The sequence below is a fragment of the Notamacropus eugenii genome, chromosome 3 (genome assembly GCF_028372415.1).
Source record: "Notamacropus eugenii isolate mMacEug1 chromosome 3, mMacEug1.pri_v2, whole genome shotgun sequence".
Classification (NCBI taxonomy): domain Eukaryota; kingdom Metazoa; phylum Chordata; class Mammalia; order Diprotodontia; family Macropodidae; genus Notamacropus; species Notamacropus eugenii.
This window is the reverse complement of record NC_092874.1, coordinates 49,309,805-49,331,372: the sequence shown is the minus strand read 5'-3', so window position 1 is coordinate 49,331,372 and position 21,568 is coordinate 49,309,805. Positions and strand designations below refer to the sequence as shown.

At 37.9% G+C, this 21,568-nt stretch overlaps 2 long non-coding RNA genes across 16 annotated transcripts in view; one reads left to right on the top strand and one right to left on the bottom strand.

Annotated features, from left to right (window-relative positions):
- LOC140530917 (uncharacterized) overlaps positions 1–21,568 on the top strand; it is a 1,083,438-nt gene that overhangs the window by 178,837 nt on the left and 883,033 nt on the right. For 10 of the 14 annotated variants that reach the window (XR_011976155.1, XR_011976146.1, XR_011976153.1 and 7 more), the window contains one exon: positions 8,007–8,151. The exons of the other annotated variants lie outside the window; for them this stretch is intronic. This is a non-coding gene — a long non-coding RNA (uncharacterized lncRNA). The remainder of the gene's footprint in view (positions 1–8,006; positions 8,152–21,568) is intronic. 14 annotated transcript variants of the gene reach the window in all.
- The window catches only part of LOC140530934 (uncharacterized), a 59,044-nt gene that overhangs the window by 10,934 nt on the left and 26,542 nt on the right, over positions 1–21,568 (bottom strand). The gene's annotated exons all lie outside the window — the stretch shown is intronic.

Sequence of the window (21,568 nt, the reverse complement as noted above, 5' to 3'; positions counted from 1 at the left end):
TTTGAGTAAACTGACAAAAAAGATGTCTCTGAAGCAGAGGTTCTTAATCTGGGGTCTGTGAATTTGTTTTTTTAAAAAATATGTTTATGGTCCAATCATTCTGGAGAGGTTTGGAGCTATAAAACTGTGCATGCTTTTTGAGCCAGACTTTTAGGTCTGTATCCCAAAGAGATTATACAAATAGGAGAAGGACTCACATTTACAAAAATATTTATAGCAGCTCTTTTTTGTGGTGGCTAAGAATTGGAAATTGAGGGGATGTCCATCAGTTGGGGAATGGCTGAACAAGTTGTAGTATATGAATGTAGTGGAATACTGTTGTGCTATAAAGAAATAGTGAGCAGGTGGATCAGAAAAACCTGGTAAGGCTTGTACGAACTGATGCTGAATGAAGCGAGCAGAACCAGAAGACTCACGATGGAAAATGCTATCCACATCCAGAGAAAGAACTTTGGATCCTGAATGCAGAGACTCTTTGTTCTCCTTTTCTTTTGTTGTTTTGTTTCTTCTTTCTCATGGTTCCTCCCATTTTTCTAATTCTTCTTTAAATCAGGACTAATGTGAAAATATGTTTAGTATGAACATATAAGTAGAGCCTATATCAGATTGCATGGCATCTTGGGGAGGGGGAAGGGAAGGGAAGAAAATTTAAAACTCAAAATCTTATGGAAGTGAATGTTGAAAACTAAAACTGAATTATTAAAAAATGAAAATCTTAAAAATAATTAACAGAATTCATTTATAATCCTGTGTATTTTATTTTATGCATTTAAAATCATTACTCTAAGAAGAAGGGTCTATACTTTTCACGAGACTGTCCAAGGGATCCATGACACAAAAATAATTAAGAGCCCCTGCTTTAATTTAAACTGATTCTTTTATTGAGGAAAGAAAGAATTTAGAAGATAACTAGTTCAATCTTTGATTTTGAAACTACAATCTGTTCCCAGGAAGGTATGTAGGAATATAGCTATAAACCAAATGTTGAGTGGAGTAAGTTCTTAGGTTTATGTCCTGGATTCCATTCATATTTACCCTAGGTTCCCCTTCATTTACACCTAAACATGGCATAGATAGTTTCAACTTACAAATGAATTTTAAGATCAGAGATTTAGATCTAAAAGAGACCCTCGAAGTCATGTAGCCCAACTCCTTCATTTGATAGATGAGGAAACTGAATGTCAGTGAAGTGAAGTGACTTGTTAGATGGCAGAGTTGAGATTCTAACTCAGATCTTGTGACTTTAAGTTCAGTGCTGTTTCTACTATACCACCCTTAGATACCATTACATGGTTTATACAATTTTCCTCCAAAAACCCATTGATTCCAATATGACAAGTATTACTTATGCCCATCTTGCAGATTAGGAAGTAGAGTTATGGAGAAGATTGTTTATTGTCTAAGGTCTCTCCCAGATAGGTAGACATCAGAGTAAAAGCCTAGGTCATTTAACTCAAGTCTGGTAGCATTTCACTATGCTAAAATGTAAGCTAATTGTTTGCAACTCAGAATACATTTTCCCTAAAAACAGTGCTGTAAAGGGTGATTAGGTTCTCTATCCAGCTCATAGAAACCTATTTTATATATAATTAACCTTCATCTATTTTGTAGTGTTTTCATAGCATACAAACACCACCAATGACAAGGTTTCAGGGCTAAAGACTGGTATCCCAGGGACACAGATCTCTCCTTACTAATTCTGCAGTGAGATCAGGGACTCTCTGAATATCAATCCAACAGTGGTGACTCTCATGACCTGAATCAAAAGATCTAGGAAAATGGTGATTGAAGGTCTGGGTTAGGTATGGATCAGAAGAAACTTCAAGGGTAAGGGCATGAAGATCTGTAAGAATATTGAGGGGTATTTGGTGATGAAAAACAGTGCCAGAGGTCAGCATGAGACCACTGTATGTTTGGTGACTAGAGAAAAGGAGGCAGAGAGAACAACGGGATTGATAAAGGAGTAATGGGAGGAAAAGACAGTAAAAGACACAACTTTGCTACTTTTAAAATTTGCTTTTTGCCATGGTGATGGCAAATGTGCCAATATCTTAGGACTAATATGTAAGGTGGCAAATGTCAGTTTTCCCTAATTCTGCTCAGTTTTCCCAGGACAGTGGAGTGGTCTAGTGTTACTTTATTAAATCAGGCTGATTGATATCTCAATTCATTTTTATTTCATGAAGTATTTATTATATGTGCAAGACTCTGTGCTAAGTACTAGGAATATGAAAATAGAACACAGACCCCGCTCTCAAGGAACTGACAATCTAATAGATTACAAAAGACATGTTTAATCATGTCTGACTCTTTGTGACCCTATTTGGCTATTTCTTAGTAAAGATGCTGGAGTGGTTTGAGGTGAACAGGGTGAAGTGATTTGCCCAGGGTCACACAGCTAGTAAGTGTCTGAGACCGGCCTGAGGCCATGAAGATGAGTCTTCCTGACCCCAGGCCTGGTGCTTTATCCACTACATGCCTCTTTGAAAAGACTAGTACTTCCCAAATTATGGCCTTCCCTATATAATCTTCCTCACTTTTTCACTTGGAAGAATGGAAAAGGGGAAGAGAAAAGTGGGGAGATTGTTGGAGAAGGGCTATTCCAACTCCCATTTTATAGCTGAATAAATTAAGGCAGGGAGTGGTTAGGTAACTTGTCCAAGGCCACAAAAGTACTAACTGGCAGAGGCAGAATTTGAATTCAGGTCCTCTGACGTTGTTTTTGACATCTTTATATGTTGTCTCAATATTTGGACAACAGGCCATCCCTCTCTTTTCTCTCTACTGTCAGTACAAACTAATGTAGATTTATAAAGATCTTAATTATATTAACAGTATATGTGTATTATATATATATACATACATATGTGTATGTATATATGTGTGTGTGTGTATATATATATATATATATATATATGTATATACATAGCACATTTATTTGTCACTTTCAGGTTTGCAAAATGCTTTCATCATAACAATCTTCTCAAGCAAGCATTCAAGGCTAATCAAGTATTGAAAGCAGGCTCCATTTTGCTTTTTCTTTTCTGTCCTCAATGCTTATATCTTCAACATAGTTTTTGCACATGGTAAATGCTTTGTCATTAATTCATACATTATCCCCATTTGACAAGTAAAGAAAATCCTGCATTGAGAGGTTCTATGACTTTTTTTAATGATCATACAACTATGTAGTGTCCCAGGCAAGATTCGAACCCAAGTCTCTTGATACCAGGTCCACTCGTGTATTAAAACATACTAACTACTTCATATTTATGGAACTTTTGGAAGGAGAACTATACATGAATGCTGTGAATCTGCTCTACTCTGTTTATCTAGTTAGGGAAGTTTGTAAATACATTCTATTTGTGAGAGCTGAGACCATCAAATAGTAACAAAAATTGGCACTTGAAGGCTTAATTTTTAATAATATAGAACACAGGCAACTAGGTGGCATAGTGGTTGAGCACTGGCCTTGGAGTCAGGAGGACCTGAGTTCAAATTTGGCCTCAGACACTTACTAGCTCTGTGACCCTGGGCAAGTTACTTGCCTCCAAAAATAAAAAAATAAAATACCATAGAACACAGACCTCAAACTCCTCCTGAGTATCAGTCCTTTGTCCCTTTATTCTGAGGAATGTATCAGATCAACAAATCATTGTGAAGAGAAACAAAGATTGAACTAGTAGCAGTGAAAATTGACAAATGACATTAATTTAGAACAAACATGAAATCTAACCCTGAGACCACTGCTCTAGGATGTCCATTTCATAGAATCATAACTGCAGAGCTGGAGGAAACCTTAGAAGTCACTGGGTCCAAATCTTTCATTTTATAGGTGAGGAAACTGAGACTGAGTGACTTGCTTAGAGTCACACAGTTGGTAAGTGTCCAAGGTAGGATTTGAACTCAGCATTTCTTGACTCAAGCCCAGTGTCCCCCAAGTGCCTAATATGTGCTGAAAGTGAAGTTGTATTCTATTATACATCCTCTATCAAAATTTCCCCTTTCAAAATCACTGTATTAGTTTTGAGATAGAGATGCTTCACTATAGTCTGGTCTCAGAATTAATTTGCAAGGTAAGGCTGGCAGGTAATTTGCTGAAATTACCTAATGTGTCTTCCATTGAAATTGGTTATATTTGAAAGCAATTGACTTAGATAAGATATTAATGGATCTTAAGGGAATAAGGATACACCATATCAAGAAAATGTCAGTTGGTGTGAATGAGTCGAGGGCAATTGTATTTACTTTGGCTGTATTTTTTTATGAATACTGATGGTATATGTATAAATTGTTTCCCCTGATGCCTGGACATTAGGGTGGTATGTCATTTTTGTCTTTGTATCACACAGCACATAGCATAATGTCAGATGTATTTTAAAATTTTGATTCAGATCTATGATTTCATGAGGGTTAGGAACTGATGAAGAACTTCCTTCCACCAACGCAAAGCATTAACTTCTCTACAGTTTCTAGTTTCAGAGAATTTCTTAGAGCATAGAGAGGTTAAGTGCCTTGTCTAAGGTCACACAAATAATGTTGGTCAAAGTCAAGACTTGAACTGAAATCATTCCAACTCTGAGACCAGCTCTCTCTATACTACAGTGTATAGCGTCTCAGTGCCTTAGGCATGTAGATGACATAGACTCAAAGTCTCTTAATATTTTGCTTGCCCACCTCTGTATATGCTCCACGTTATTGGTATCTTTCCTGAATTGTGGCTTCATTCATCCAACATGAATAACCTGTTGACTGACTAAGGATTATTTTTGGCATCATCATGGAGGATGACTTGGGGAAGGAAGAGAATAGGCAGGAAGAATAATCAGGGACTTTGTGAGTGATTATTACACAAGAACTCTTAAGATGCTAAATGCTGATTAACTCACTGAGGTAGAATTCATAGAAATTGACCAGTGAATGGAGATGGGGACAGGCTGAGGGATGGTGAGACAGTCAGTCAGTCAACAAGCAATTATTAAACACCTATCATGTCCTAGGCTCTGGGCTTAAAAAAAAGCCCCCACCATCAGAAAGTTCATAGTCTAATGAATGCAGGAATAAAGTATTTATTAAGCTCTTTTTACGTACAAAGAACTGCACCAAGCATTCAGGATAAAGACAGGAAACTAACGTAGTCCCTGCTCTCAGTGGACAATTATCTACAAACAAGTTATATAGAGGAAAAATTGGAAATAGTCTCGAGTCTTTTGCTGCCAACCTATGTGGAGGATTTGGTGAGCTTGTTTCTCATGTACATAATAATGTGTAACAGACATGCCTTGCCCCAATTAAGAGCATATGCAGGTACTCATTCATTATTTCTTGTCTGCTTACAATATGGTAAATGCAAGCCCTTTAATTTTGTCAAATTTTGACAAACAGGTCAAACTGTATTGTCTCTTTCCTGGTGGTGATTTAGAGAAGAAATGCTATTAGCTCCTGAGTGAGAAGAGAGATACCCAAAGCCTTTACTTCCTCAACTAGACAACCATATGGGCCATGAACATAAGTCCCTGATATTTCTTCTGTCCTTGTTCTGTTTCTTTCCTGATCTTAAGGAAAAGAATATTGGAGAGAAAACAGTCTTGTGAGTTTTACAAGTTTGGAAGAGCCAGCAGAATTTTCCAGTAGCTGAGCCTAGTGAGCAGTGACTTCTGAGGCACAATCTACTTGACCCATATCTTCAGTGGATAGATCTGGCAGCCACGACACCATGTGTTTGCTGTAGGCAAAGGAGCAACTCATTAATTTGCTAGGTTGTGCCTGGAAATTAATTCAGTGGAAGGAGGAATATGTGTCACATCCATTTTGAATTTTAGCCTACTTTCTGCAGGGACCAAAGTGGTAAAGCAGAGAATGTGGCTGTAGTTGTAAGGAATATGTTTGTACTTCTGGTTTTACTCTAGTTTTTCCAATAAATATCACTTTGTAAAAGATGTTAACTGCTTATAGGAGATATCAAATTGCTATCAAATAGTTAAATGATACTGAGGAGATTCCAGCGGGTATTGGTGAATGATAATGGGGCAGTATTCACTGGTGATTGATACTGGGGGCTTGAGCTGATCATGTTCTAGAAGGACCCTAGTAGATCAGTAAGACACCCCCAGAACCCTGACGGTGGATTGAGGTCAGATGAGCACTGGGGCCTTTGACTCATTAGGTCACATGAAGGTTGGAAAAGTTACTCTAGAGCTAGTAAGATCTACCAGTGTATCTCAGGATTTTTTTCTTCTTCAGAAATTGAAGACAAGTTCATTGGAAATTGGCAGGCTCTAGTTTTTTCCTTCTATGAAAACTAGGATAACATTTATTCTTCTCTAGTTCTGTGGTATCTCTCCCATTCTCTACAATCTTTCATTTATAACTTATGGTGGCTCACTAATCATGTTTACCACTTCTTTCACTACTTTAGGTGTAGTTCATTTAGGTTAGGTGCCTTGAATTTGCAAGGACTGCTAGGAGCTTTTACCACCTCCTTACTATCTTGAAAATTAACTCCCCTTGAGTCATTTCTGTTCTGATATTTCCAGTGCACATACCATTCTCCTTGGCAGAGAAAACAGAAACAAAAGAACTGAGTGGCACTATGTTCTCTCTGATGTCATTGACCATGTTATTGACCATCTATCTGAAGCATTGGGCCCATCCCTACTTTGATCTTTTCCTTTCTTCCAATATAGCTAACCCCCATCCCTCATCTTTTTGTTTTTCTTTCCTGATCAACCATAGCTCATTCTGGGCTTTACAACACCTGACACTATTCTTATAGGACTGTTTTCTGTCTTTGCGGAGTTCCTCTGTCGCCTGCTTTTGTTTTCATCTTCTGCACATTTCTTTTTAAAAATTCAAGTTAGTTGGTTAGTTCTGTGTACACCCACATCGTTCTTTTCAGAACACTCATTTTTCCTCTTCTTTGTAACTGTTTCCCTTAATGTCTTCAAATTTTCATTCTTGGCCTTCTAACATCCCTTCTGTAGTGATTTCCCCTATAATTTTTTATTCAAGGGAATTCTATCTATCCCTCTTCTGAAACATGGTTTCTATCCCTTTTTGAAACATGGTCTACTAAAATTTTGCATTAGATTAGCCTGTTCCCAGATTATCCTTCTCTATCACAGATTTTGAGATGTAGCAGTCACTTCCTCATCAAGGTTCCCATCATTTCCAATGCAATAACAAGTTTTTCTGGTTAGTAAGAATCATATCCAGAATATAAAATCACTTCGATAGTTCCTCTACATTTTAAAGGATGAAATTATCAACAAAGCAATAAAGATGTTATTCAATGCTCTGGTTTTTTGTTGAAGAAAGACAGCTTGAGTAAATGTTTGAAAAATCAAAGTTCCTTATCACCTTTCAACAAGCCTCTGGAGTGGACTTTAGACCTGTTTCCTGGATTCTTCATCTATACTTTTTTTTTCTGTCCATAGTAGTATACTTTGCAGACAAAGTCACTTATGTCTCATCTTCACCCAAATCTTCTCCATGATGCTTCCCCACATTGGTTCCTGGATGTACTCATACAAATATGCCTTCTCCGTATCCTATTCCTTTTTAAGAAGACAAAATATCCAGTCATCTTATAAAGGACTTTGCCCCTTTATTATGACTCATGACTGGTTTGATTGTTTCCCCATCCTCTTCCCAATTTGATGAATGATGCCTGACTATACTGACCAGTTTATCACTTTGGGGCGTGTAGACATAAAGTAAATGAGGTAGTTAGGTATTTGGGATTTCAGAGTTTTTGAAAGGTTTGCCTCAGAAAGCACTGACTCAGACATTTGTAGCTCATGAAGTTTCTCATCAGTCATATGGGCCAAGGCCTGTAAAGTTTCATTTTCTGTTCTGTGAAAGTTGTTATCATGGGGGTTGGAGAATGGGCAAGAGTGACTTCCAAAATTCTGGATATCACATGTTTGAGAAACCTCATCTTTATGTGACCTAACTGCCATTTCTAATTATAATGGGCTGAACAGATATTTCCTGTTTTGTTTCAGCCTAAGTGAGCATGTGGAAACTTGAGAGGAGCTAGTTTCTAGTCATGAAGACTCGGGGATTGGCATTGTATGAGGATGAAGTCTCTTATTTGATTGAGAAGTGGGAAGAACTAATGACTTGGGGTGCTGAACCAGAATTTAGTCGGTAAGCAAAAGTAGGTAAACAAACAAACAAACAAACAAACACCTTAAACTCTCCCTTTCCTTCGTGGCTATGGGCAAGGCATGCTTATTTTGAGTTTGTCTTGAGAGTGGAAAGGGCAAATGAATATTACAAGCAGGAAGTTCCCAGGTGACCCTGTGAATTTTGAAGATCCAGAGGTCCCAGAGGACCCAAAGGTCCAAGTTGAAGGTGGGAGTAGCAGCAACAACCACAGTCGGTTTAGCAGCAGTGGAGTCATCTAGCCTAGTAGCCAAGTGGACAGTTTGGCCCAGCCCAGCAGCAACTATGACTGGTAGCTAAGCAACATGTTTAAATTAGTCTATTAGTAGCCAAGCCCAGTTTGACTTGGCTGAGCAGTGGCACACCTTGTCCATTACTTACTCCATACTCTGCAGCAAACATCATGGGGAATCTACAAAGGGAGAAAAGAATTTCCAGGACCAGGAATTAGGAGATACCCCTTTGCCACATCTGTTCTCTACACATGTGCTTCACTACCACGTACTTTAGGGTAGATGTCATTTTTTCCACAGACCCTGGGAGTTTTGGTGAGAAAGTATACTCACAGGTACAATGTATCTCCAGCCCTAATATTGCTACTGAGTTTCAGTCCTACCTTACCAACCATCAATTTGGGACACCCCAAATTGGATAGGCATCCAGAGGCATCTTCAACTCAAGTTGTCCAAAACAGAACTCATTATCTCTGTCCCCTTTCCTCCAACCCTTCTTCCTTCCCTGCTTCTCTACCACTATAAGAAACCACCATCTTCCCAGTGATATAGACTCACCACCTCAGGGTTACCCATAACTCTTCCTTTGCACTCAACTTACATTTCTAGTGTCTACCTTTACAACATCTCTCATATTGTCTCCTCTCCACTCACACTGAGGACACCATGGTTCAGACCTTCATTTCCTCAGACCTGGACAACTCCTGTAGCTATTAGGTTTTCCTGCCTCAAGTCTTTCTCCACTCTGTTCCATTCCACTCAGCAGCTAATGCAATTGTCCTAAAGGTTAGGTATGACCATGTTATCCCTTTACTTGATAAATTCCAATGGTTCCAAGATTTGCTCCTGAAAGATCAAATAGAAATTCTTTACAACTCATAAAGCCTTTCACAAACTGGTCCCTTCACATCTTTCTGATCTTATTTTTGACTATGCTTGATGCATTCTTTTTATAATCTAGGTACACCAACCTCCGTGTTGCTCCTCACATGACACTTCATCTTCCTTCCTCCTCCCCTCTAGGCATTTACCCTGACTGTCCACCATACCCAGAATGCTTTTCTTCTTTACCTGTAACTCAAGGTTTCCCATCTTCCTTCAAGACTATGTTGAAATCCTTCCCAGGTTCCCTCAACAATTACCTTTCATTTAGTGCGCATGCGTGCACACATACATACACATACAGACATATATGTGTCATTGGTATAGAGTTATTTGCATATTGTCCCTTCCATTAGACTGTGAGGTCCTTGAGAGAAAAGGTTGCATTTTTGCCTTTCTATATATCTTCAGTGGTTAGCATGGTGCACACAGTGGGTGCTTAATAAATGCTATTGACTTACTGAATGACTGTGACTCCAAATCCATCACTCTCAAACGTTTTGAGGCATCTAGGTGGCATAGTAGATAGAATACTGGAACAAGACTGAGAAAGATACGAGTTCAAATCCAGCCTCAGACACTGCTGTGAACCTGGGTAGGTCACTTAGAGTTTGTTAGTTTCAATTTCTTCAGCTGTAAAATGGGCATAATAGTATCTACCTCTGAGACTTGTGATGATCAAATGCAATACCATGTAAACGTCTGTGCAAAATACAAAGTCCTATATAAATACTATGATTATAATTGTTGTTAATCTGCTGAGTTTTAAATGTTATTCAGCTTATAGCAGGGAAGGTTATTGATTTTTATCAATTCATATTTAAGAGCTAATTGCTTTGCAATATTCTTATGGCACCATTCAGTTAGACAAAAATAATCTAATTCGGTATTTTGTTGTTTAGGGTGTCATTATAAATTTTCTGCACCTGTTATCCTGAGAGTTTCCTGTGTTTTATAATTATTTGAGAAGTAGCTGTGGCTGATGGCTAGAGAGCTGATCACAGAGTCAAGAAGAGCTAGGTCAAGCGGCATGACCCTGGGCAAGTCACTTTTCTCTGTGCCTCTATCATCTTTATAAGTTGCAAAGTAAAAGACAATCGGCATTAAAGAGGAAATTCCCCAGTTGAATGAAATCACAGATTCCATAAAACATAAAAATCAGTCAGTTGTGATTTGCATTATTAACAAAGTAACTACAATAACAGGAGCAAGAAAAATCTATTTTTTTTGTAGCAGTTGAAAAGGATTCAACAGCTTTTCTTGGCTTTGAACCAGAAACTAGCAACCAGTAGCTTTCATAGGTTAATAGAAGTTTAGATTGGGAGGAATTTTAGAAGTCATCTAGCTGCATTTACAGGTAGGAAACTGAGAAGTGATTTGCCTAAGGACACACATAACAAGTATAGACTTGAGATTCCAACCCAGATTCCCCAAATCTATCATTCTTTCCACTATACCATATTGTTTGTCAATAAATGTAGCTATAATGATAGCCTGTATCTTGTGAGCTTGCTTTGTATCTTTTTCCATATTTAAACTTTTCTTTCTTTTATTCTTTTTGAAGGATGAAAACAAAGACCCTCCTAGTTAGCAGCTACACCCATGTCCTCGATATATTAAATAGTCCCACCAGTAGGAAGGCAAATTCTGGCATATGACAGGGTTTAATAAATGTTTGCTGACTGAGTATTCCTGACTTTCCTATAAATGATTTGCTCTTTCTCTTCCTTTTCCTTGTTGCCAAGCACTGAGTGACCTTTTCTTTGTTGATCATCAATCAATAACAGAAGCCCAAAGCACTTTCAGCCTTGGCAACTAATCTGCCCAGTCTTTGACAAGCTGTTAAAGACTCTGACATCTCCTAACCTTTAAAATGTTAAGACTCCATGGTCTTGTCAAGATGGTGCAGAGGCTGTATCTCTATGGTCCAAAGTAAAGTGGAGACTGATTACAAAGTAAGTTAGACCAATGTAGAGAGTCAACCTCTGTTTAGGGTCTATTAGGACAGTTACTTCCCCTAATTGTCTCCACCAATCACATATCTTAGCTCATTTATTTTGTACTGCCTTGGAGAGAGTTAAGTAGCAAAACGGTTGCTACAGCTGATTAATTAGATTGTTGAATTTTCAAGATAATAAAAATTGTTAATACTTCTGATGTGAGAGTGTTGGGGTTTATTAACATTGATTCATTACTTTCAAATAAAGGAATAAAACAAAAAGGAAATACCAAATACTTCATTATAAACCAAGATCTTTCTTAAATCCTATAAATGAATCAAATATCATGTTTTAAATAAAGGGTTGTACAGAAAGATCTATGTTGTACCCACTCTGTTGTATATGTACTTTCAGGACATATTAAATAGGCCATTATGAATTTGATAATCTTAAATCATTTACTAGCCACCTAGTCTATTAAAAAAATGCATTCCTGAATTTCCCTAGGAAAAGTCTGATGAATACTGTGGGCGAATAAAGAATCAGCCCTACTTAAAGCTTATGTGCACTCTCCCAACACTGGCACAGTCACACATGTGGACAAAGATCCTTTGCTAGTGTTTTCCCTCCACCATGCCCTGGAATTCAGCTCCTTTGGTCCCCCACTGCTGTTAAAATGGTGACTGTCACACAAATGTAACGAAGCCATTTCACCTCAGCGGGTTGTGATAATGCATACATACCTCCTGAAGAATCAGAGTGTCTTTGTTTTCTTGATCCTGGAGCTGTATAACAAATAGTCTGATGGATTTCAAGCTTCCCATATCTATTTTTTGACATGATGAATCTTCCTCGTTATCTTTTGATTTAAAAGGGAAAGGATCGTAGGTTTGCTGGTTGAGCAGGTAGCTCTTCTGACAACAGGACTTTAGCTGGAAAACAGATCTGTTTCGTTGGCTTAGGGAGTTTAGTGAGGTGAATAATTTAGTCTGAGGGAGTGATATGTCGAGAGAAGAAATTTAAGTAAGGGTTTAAAGAATGCAGATAATTTAGTGCCCTCATGATGGTTAACTTAAATGGATACAAGAAATGCATGAGATCCATATTATCATTTTCTCTGGTGCATTGCGGAGCACACAGATCACTGCAGCGTGACAGAATTGATGATTGTTCTAATTTTTCCTTAAGACATTTAAATATAGTAACTTCTAGTGACTCCCAGATATTGAATTTGATTTGGGTTCATATGTACTCAAATTAGAGGTCAGAGATACATTCCGATTCAGAATACTCCCTGAAAAGACCAAGTAGTTTTGCTATTAATTAACTCTTGCAAATGCACATAGATCCTTGTAAATGAGAATGGAGTTAGCTGACATCTATCCCAATGGAGATCACCATCTATCTTGCACCTATATTTTTCTGTCCTTCTATATGTGCTACTGTCTTCCTCTTTCCAAACCTATTCTTTCTTCCTATTGGGCAATGAGGTGGGAATGGACTTGGAGTAAGGAGGATTGAGTTTAAATCCTCTCTCATACGCTTGCTAGTTGTGTGACCTTGGGCAAGTCACTCAGTCTCGTGTGCTTCAATTTCTTCACCTATAAAAAGGAGATAATGATAGAATCTCCTCCCTGGGTTTTTGTGAGTGAGGATGAAGTGATATAATGTATGTAAACTCACATTACAAAAACATTACATGTATTGAACTTACATTAAGCTTTGCAAACTTAGAAGCACTATATAAATGCTATTATTAACCATTAATATTAGTTGTATCTTTCAAATATTAAAGAGCTGATCCTTGAGGTTATGAGTATTAGAGCTTTAAGGGACTTTTCTGAGCGTGGTTCCTGGCAGCAAAATGATTATTCATTCAGATAAGCAATCCTTATGACTTGTTTGTTCTGCTACGTGGAAGGTACAGAGGCAGCCATGGTTTGTTGAACTCTCTGGAATTCACAAACTATATATTCTCTGCAGGCTAAAAAACCTTCTGTTCTTTGGGAGGGGGCAGTAAACAACTTGAACCCTACAGCCAGGTAGAAGGGGCCTCTGCTCTCTGATTCTCCTGAAAAAACAGAGAAACTGTTCCCTCTGACACTGGAGGGAGGGGTGCAGTTGTCAGTTTCATGCCTGCCCAGAATTACTTCATATTGTTGGTCCAAACATAGCCTGTGATTTCTACTTAGTCTGATTTATATGACACCCATGTGCAGGTTATAACTGATACTTTTCTCTTTACTTTTGACTTTTTTTTTTTTAGTCCAAAGAGATTTCATTTTAAGGGTATAGCCTATAATATGATCAGTATGGTACTATTATTTTCAATTTGCAGTTTCTGCTCTAAAAGATTAGATGTTTAGTGCTTAAAATGCTTTTTTCTTTTTGAAAAATTGTATTTTCTTTTCAGTTCTTATTTCTCTTCCCTCTGCCATCCATTGATAAGGCAAGAAAAACAAAACCCATTATAAATACCTCTATAAATAACCAAATTCCTATATTAGCCATGTCAAAAAAAGGATGAAAGAAGGAAATAAAGGAAAGAAGAAAGAAAGAGGAAAGAAAAAGGAAGGAAAAGAAGAAAACATGCTTTAGTTTTGACTCTAAGACCATCAGCTCTCTATCTGGAGGTGTATGGCATGCTTCATGATGAGCCCTTTGGAAATGGGGCTGGTCATTGTTTTGATCAATTATTAAGCCTTTTGAAGCTGATTATTTTTACAATACTGATGTTATTGTATAAATCGTCCTCTTGGTTCTGCTCACCTTACTTTGCATCATTTCATGCAAGTCTTGCTAGGTTTTTCTGAAATCATCCCCTTCATCATTTCTTAAAGCACAATAGCATTCCATCACATTTATATACCATGACTTGTTCGTCTCTTCCCCAGCTGATAGGCATTTCCTCATTTTCCTTTTCCTTGCCACTACCAAAAAGACCTACTATAAATATTTTCTACATATTTCTCCTTTTCTCTTTCTTTGATCTTTTTGGAGTGTAGACTTAGTAGCAGTATGTAACAGAAAGGACCCCGCCATATACAGGAGGACCTACTGTACAAGTTCTTAGATCTGCTTTTCTAGGAAGAAAGCAACTTTTGAGGGGTCAACAATCACTTTAATCAAGCACATGTATCATTCACTTGGTTCAGGGGAAAAAGTCAGCATCCTGACCTTCAGAGAAAATAGAGAAACAAAGATCAACCTACAGATAGGGCTCCCAACTGTCTGACGTAAACAATACATAACATCACAGATGAGCAGGCAGATCCAACTGTCTGACCATACATACATAGTTACCAGAGAGTGAAGCACCAACTTCTGGGTTTTCAAAGCCTGGAGCTCCTTTATGGCTGCCCAAAGTTTCATCTGGCCAAACAAACACTTCCAATGAGTAAGCTCCCGAAGTAAAACCTCACCTCAGAGTATTTATACACTTTTCAGAGCTAGAGGGCATCCACAATCCTAGAGAACCAGTGCCTCATTAGAAAATTAACAAAATGTGTGGGCCTCCCCTAATCAAGCTTCCCTAAATGGGCAGGCCCATTAATGGGTGGGGAAGATCTTTAACTCTCATAATTACCATTACACAGTATTGTTGGGTAAAAAAGATATATACAGTTTAATACCTCTTGAGATATAATTCCAAACTGCTTTGTAGAATGGGTGGACTAGTTCACAGCTCCACCAGTAGAGCCTTAGTGTACCTCTTTTCCCACAGACCCTCTTGCATTTGTCCTTGATCTTTTTGGTTCTCTTAGACAATTTGATGGATGTGAAGTGGAACCTCAGAGTTTTCAAATTTGTAGTTTTCTAATTATTAGTAGTCTAGAGCAGGAGTATCAAACACATGGCCTACAGGCCAGATTAAAATGTAACTGGGAAATGTTGAGCCAAATAAATGAAAATACCACATGGACACATGCACACACACATATATGTGTGTGTGTACAAAATGCTAATATGTGATTTTCTGAGAAAATATGTGGTTTGCAGCAATCCGTATGTATGATTTAGTGGCTCCTGTTTTGCTTTGCTTTTGAGTTTGACATCACTGATTTACAGCACTTTTTCATATGACTACGGATAGCTTGGATTTCTTCCTCTGAAGATTGCCTGTTCATGTACTTTGACCATGTATCAATTGGAAAAGGGTTCTTATTTTTATACATTTGGCTAAGTTTCCCATGTATTTGAGAATTGAGATCTTTATCAGAGAAATTTGCTACAAAGATTTCTTTCTGTTTCTACTTTTCTTCTAATTTTAGCAGCATTGGTTTTGCTGGTACAGAAACAAAATTTTATATGATGAAAATTATCCACATGACCTACTATGAACCTTTCTATTTTTAGTTTGGTTATGAACTCTTCTTCCCATATCCATATATCTGACAGGCAATTTCTTCCATGTTCTGATTTGCTGTCACTTTTTTATGTATGTATGAATCATATACCCATTTTGAGCTTATCTTGCTACAGGGTGTGAGATGTTTCTAGCTTCTGCCAGACTACTTTAGTATTCTTTTTTCATCGAAACCTCAGCAATTTTGGACTCTCCCTTTTCCCTCATCTCCTTCATCCAATTAGTTCTTAAGTACTGTCAACTCACTTATCCGTCCCCTTTTTAAAAATCATATAACCACCACCAGAATCAGGGTTTCTTCTTACTTGGGCTCTTGTTCTAGGCTCCTAATTGACCTCTATGCCTCTAATCTCTTCCTAGTCCAATCCATACCCCAATTACTAAAATAATCTTTCTAAAGCACAGACCTGATCATCACTCTTTGCTTCAAAACCACAAGTGCCTCCCTTTTCCCTATAGGATAAAAATACATATTCCTTGGTATAGCACTCAAGGTCTCCTGCAAGGGGGTGCCAAATTACCTTTCCAGCCTTATTTCACAGTATTTTTCTATAAACATTTTATGTTCTAACGCATCTGGATTATGTTTGATTCAGTTCAACAAACATTTATTAAACACCATATGCAAAGAACAGAGAGAGGGATTTAGGAGAAATATTTTACTTGAGTTAAAAATAACTGAACTACGAGTTGTGAGAGAGAAAGGACAAAGACAGACCATAGGGTGTGCATTATCCCATGAGGGGAAAGAAAAGAGATGGTGAGGAAGAGATGGTGGGGCATTCATTTATTCCCTCCAGCTACTGGGTAACAACAGTGATCAAGGACAACTCATTTGTTGTTCAAAGCCAACAGAGAGACTGTTTGAGAGAGACTGATACAGAGGGAGAGAAAGAGCAGAGAGAGGTCAATAAACCAGCCTTAGGATAGAAAAAAGGGGCAGGAGAAAATTTTTAATTTTTAATAGACTTTTTAATAGACTTCTCTATACACTCTGGATGGCTGACAATGTCCCTTTAAACGTATGAGCAGAGGATTGTTTTTTAGGAACATAAACAAGTGCAAATAAAACCCTGAAGTGTGAGTATCTCTCTCAAGGCTGCAGTGGGAATTAGAAGGCATAGACAGGTAGAGTTCAAAGCCGGCATAGGCTGAAGATTATCCAAGCATGAGCTGTTAACCCCCATCCTGATGAACGTTCTGGTACTGACTTCAGAGAGGCTTTGGAACTTGCATCCTTTTGTTAATCTCTGCCCTGCTTTCTGTGGATTTCTTTGTGTATTTTCTCTGAATTGGTGTTTACTCCAAACTTGCCTTTCCTCCCTTTAAAAAAATATAAGTATTTTATTAAAAATTCACATCAATTCAACCAGTTTACGGTTGCTTAGTCAATCTTTACATTTCAATTAATTTCAGTGTATAAAGTTCAACAGTTTTTTGTCTCTCCAAGTTCCCATTAGGATTCTTTGTCTATTCATTCTCATTCTTGTTTTTACTCATCTGAGCATAGTTATTCTGTCCTCTCTCTTCTTTTCAGTTTACGTTATTTCACAGAATTCTTTTTAGATATCTGGATTCTTTATGTTTAACTGTCTTAACTGTGCATTGTAGCATTCCATCACATTCATATTTGCTTTTATCTCACCTCTCATTAGTCTGCACAGGAATCTCTGTTGAGGAACTTTCTCTACCAATAAAAATTAGCATCTACTCTGAAACTTGCTCTTAGAGCATTATTTAAGGAACTGAGAGGTTGTGAGTTATCCAGGATTACATGTGAATCTTGGTTTTCTTGGTTTTGAGGTCAATGGTCCACTACTTTAATGTCCTGCTTCTCATTACATGAATTTTCTCACCTATCATTGGCCATTTAGGATTTAGCTTTTTACAATGACATACTTTGCTACTATGAACAGCTTTGAACAAATAACTATTTTTGTTTGCCTCTCCTTTTTTCAATTCAATTTAATTTTTTTGTTACATTTTAAATTTTGAACTGTTTCCCTCCTTCCTCACCATGCACTAAAGAATGCCTCCATATAACACAGATATGTATATATATGTTACGTGTAATATATAATATATATACACATGTATGATATATATGTAAAATCATGCTACACATATTTCTTTTTATCAGTTTTTTTCTCGGGAGGTGGATACCATCTTCCTTCATAGGTTCTTTGTAGTTGATTTGAATATTTAGAATACTCAGAATAGCTTAGTCATTCCCATTTACTCTTTGAACAATATTGCTGTTACTGTATACAATGTTCTCTTGGTTCTGCTTATTTCACTCTTCATTATTTCATCCAAGTCTGTTCATGTTTTCTCAAGAGCATTGAGCTCATCATTTCTTACAGCACAGTTACATTCCATAGCAATTATATATTGAAACCTGTTTAGCCATTCCCCATTGATGGGCATCCTCTTAATTTCCAGTTCCTTGCTACTACAAAGAGAGCTACTATAAATATTTTAGAACATGTAGTTCTTTTCTTTTTCCCCTGATCTCCTTGGGAAACAGACCTAATAGTGGTATTGTTGGGTCAAAAGGCATACAGTTTTATAACTCTTTGAGCATAATTCCAGATTGCTCTCCAGAATAGTTGGATCAGTTCACAGTTCCACCAATAGGATATTATTGTCTCAATTTTTCCATATCCCCTTCAACATTTGTCATTTTTACCTTCTATCATTTTAGCCAATCTGATAGGTGTGAGATGATGCCTAAGAGTTGTTTTAACTTGCATTTCTTTAATCAATAATAATTTAGAGCATTTTTTCATATGACTACACTGAGGCCTAGGGAAGTTGTATCTCTTCCAAGGTCACACAGGTCATAAGTGCCAGAAATAGGGTTTGAAACTAAGTCCTCTGATTTCAGAGCTAGTGTTCATGGCCAGGGTAGTCTAGAAATCACTTCTCTAAGTTGACAGGCACAACTACTCTGGGGGACTGGGATGGAGACCTGGGACAGATACCTGGGGTCACGTTGGACTGTTTGAGGAGGGTTACCTCCTTTCTGCCCCTCTAGTGGAATCTTCCCACTTCAGTGAGGGACAAAACAGCACAGACCATTGGCTCCAGGCAAAAAAACAAAAACTGGTATTAGGAGAATGGAGCTCTTTGGGACCTGAAAACAGAATGCTCATTAAACACTAAGTCCTTCTGATGATTGAATGTACAGTTTTTTGAACCTACATTCTATTGGAAACAACATATATACAAATCAATAAATATGTAAGATATATATGTATATACATATATATATCAATCATATACAACATTTTAAAGAGTAAATAAAAATAGACTTAGGAGGGGGTAAGGGAAGAGAATCAGTAATTGAAGAGGTCAGGATTAGCTTTGGCTAAGAGGTGGCCCTTGGGCTAAGCCTAGAAGAAAGTTAGTGATTCCAGGAGTCAGAAGTGAGAAGGGTATGTATTTTAGGCACGATGAATATCCTGTGCAGAGTCAGAGACCGGAGATGGAATATTGAGTTTCTGGAATAGCTAACAGACCTATTTGGCTGGAACACAGGGGATATGAAAGGAAGCAACATGCAATAAAACCGAGAAGGAAGAATGGGGCCAGACAGAATAGGGAGGGCATGAAATGCCAAACAGGGTGGTCACCAGTGCGTCTTGGGAAGCCAGTAGCATGGTCAGATATATTGTAGAAATGTAATTTTGGCAGCTGTGTGGATGATGGACTGGAATGAGAGGAGACCTGAGGCAGGGAGGTTAGTTAGGAGGCTATTCCAGTAGTCCAGATGAGGGAAAATCAGAGCCTAAAGGACACTGTTGTTTGTGTGAGTTGAGAACCTGGGTTATTCTGTCCCAGTCCCATTTTCTGCATGTTTTAAAAAAAGATATTTTATTTTAATTTGCATTGCTCTAATCAATGCAGATTTAGAGCATTTTTCATAGGACTATAAATTGTTTGGATTTTTTCATCAGAAGAAATGTTGGAGGGGGTGAGGAAAAATTGGTACGCTAATACCCTACTGGTGGAATTGTGAACTGATCCAACCATTTTGGAAAACAATCTGGAATTATGCCTAAGGAATTCTGAAACTGCCTGTACACTTTGACCCAGCAATACCACTACTAGGTTTATTTCCAAAGCTGATTGGATGATCATTCCAAAGATGAAAAGAACCTGTATGTTCTGAAATATTTATAGCAGCTGTCTTTGTGGCGGCAAGGAACTGGAAACTGAGGGAATTCCCATCAATTGGGGAATAGCTGAACAAGTTGTGGTTTATGATTGTGGTGGAATACTACTGTGCTATAAAGATGAGCTTGTTGATCTTAGAAAAACAATGGATAGACTTGCATGAAATAATGAAGAGTGAAATGGGCAGAACCAAGAAAACACCGTATACAGTAACAGCAACATTGTTTTAAGAACAGCTTTGAGGGAATCAGTCATTTTGATTATTATAAATACCCAAGTGAACTACAAGGGACAGATGAAGGAAGAGGCTGTCTGCATCCAGAGAAAGAACTGATGAATAGAAGTATGTATAGAATGATTTTACATATATATATATATATATACATATACATATATATACATATTTGTGTCTCATGGTAAAGTTCTCTAGGGCTGGGGGGTGGGGCGGAGAAAGGAAAAAAGATACTTTGTTATATATTTAAAGGGAACAGTAAGTTGAACTTACTAGATTTGCAACTTCATCATCTTTTTTTTCCATTCGCTACATTTTGCTTGTTTTATTTCATAAATTAAAATTAAATAAAACATTTGGAAAGGTTTTATTGTAAAAGTTTTTTTACATTACAATCATTTCCCAACATACCCCCCCACCCCCAACCCCACCACATGCAACTTTCCCTTGGGTTACCTTAATTAACAACTGCAGAAAAACAAGTAAGTAAACCAACAACATAAGGACCATAGATTGAGAACTGGAAGGGAACTCAAAGGTCGTCCTCTCCAAAGCCCTTATTTATAGATGAGGAAACTGAGGCTCGAGGCTCAAAGTCACAAAGACAGTGAGCATCAGAAGCTCGATTCTCTGACTGAACCAATGCTCTTTCCACTGTATCTTTGACGTGTCAACAGAAAGGAGGCGAATGTTTCATCCAGTTTTTTAGGACCATAGAAATTAATTTGAGTTTGGCTGCCATTTGGTGATGTGTTCATTTGAACGGTGAGGACTGTATACATTGTTCTCTTGTTGGACTTCCCAAATCTATCTTTCTCTTCTGGGGCCTCTGTCTTCAATCAATATAATTACAGAGATTACTGGATAGACCTCCTCACCCTGCCATATCCATCTGCCATGCCAGCCCCTTTCTCTCTTTGGTGACTTCCTCCGAGAATTTCCATTTTGAAGAAGTCAGACTAGTCACTCTTCATTCTGTGCCTAGCGATGCTTCTGACCCTGGATACCTTCATCCCTTTCCTTCCTCCCACCCCTGTTCAGTTCTTTTTTCTGTGTTTCTTCCTCCTATCAGCAAAGCTCCTTGAAGGCAAAGACAATTTTTATTTCTGTTTGTATTTGTATTTCCAATAATCACTCAGTGCTGATGGAGCCACATTGATTAGTGATAAGGACATGATCCTAGAGAGATGGGCTGAACACTTCCATTGTATTCTCAACAGACTATCATCGATCAATGCTGAGGCCATTGACTGTTTACCTCAGGTTGAAGGCAATCCCTCCTTAGCTGAACTTCCAACAGAAGAAGAGGTTTCGAGGGCCATTAGGCTCCTTTCATGTGACAAAACCCCTGGTGCTCGTTCTATTCCAGCTGAGATCTACAAGGTCTACAAGATCCTACAAAAACTGACTGAGATTTTCCAGGTTATATGGCAAGAGGAAGTTATCCCCCAGGAGTTCAAGGATGCCTCCATTGTCTGTCTCTATAAAGGTAAAGGGAATAGATATTCCTGCGACAATCACAGGGGGGTCTCTCTCTTAGTCATTGCTGGCAAGATTCTTGCAAGAG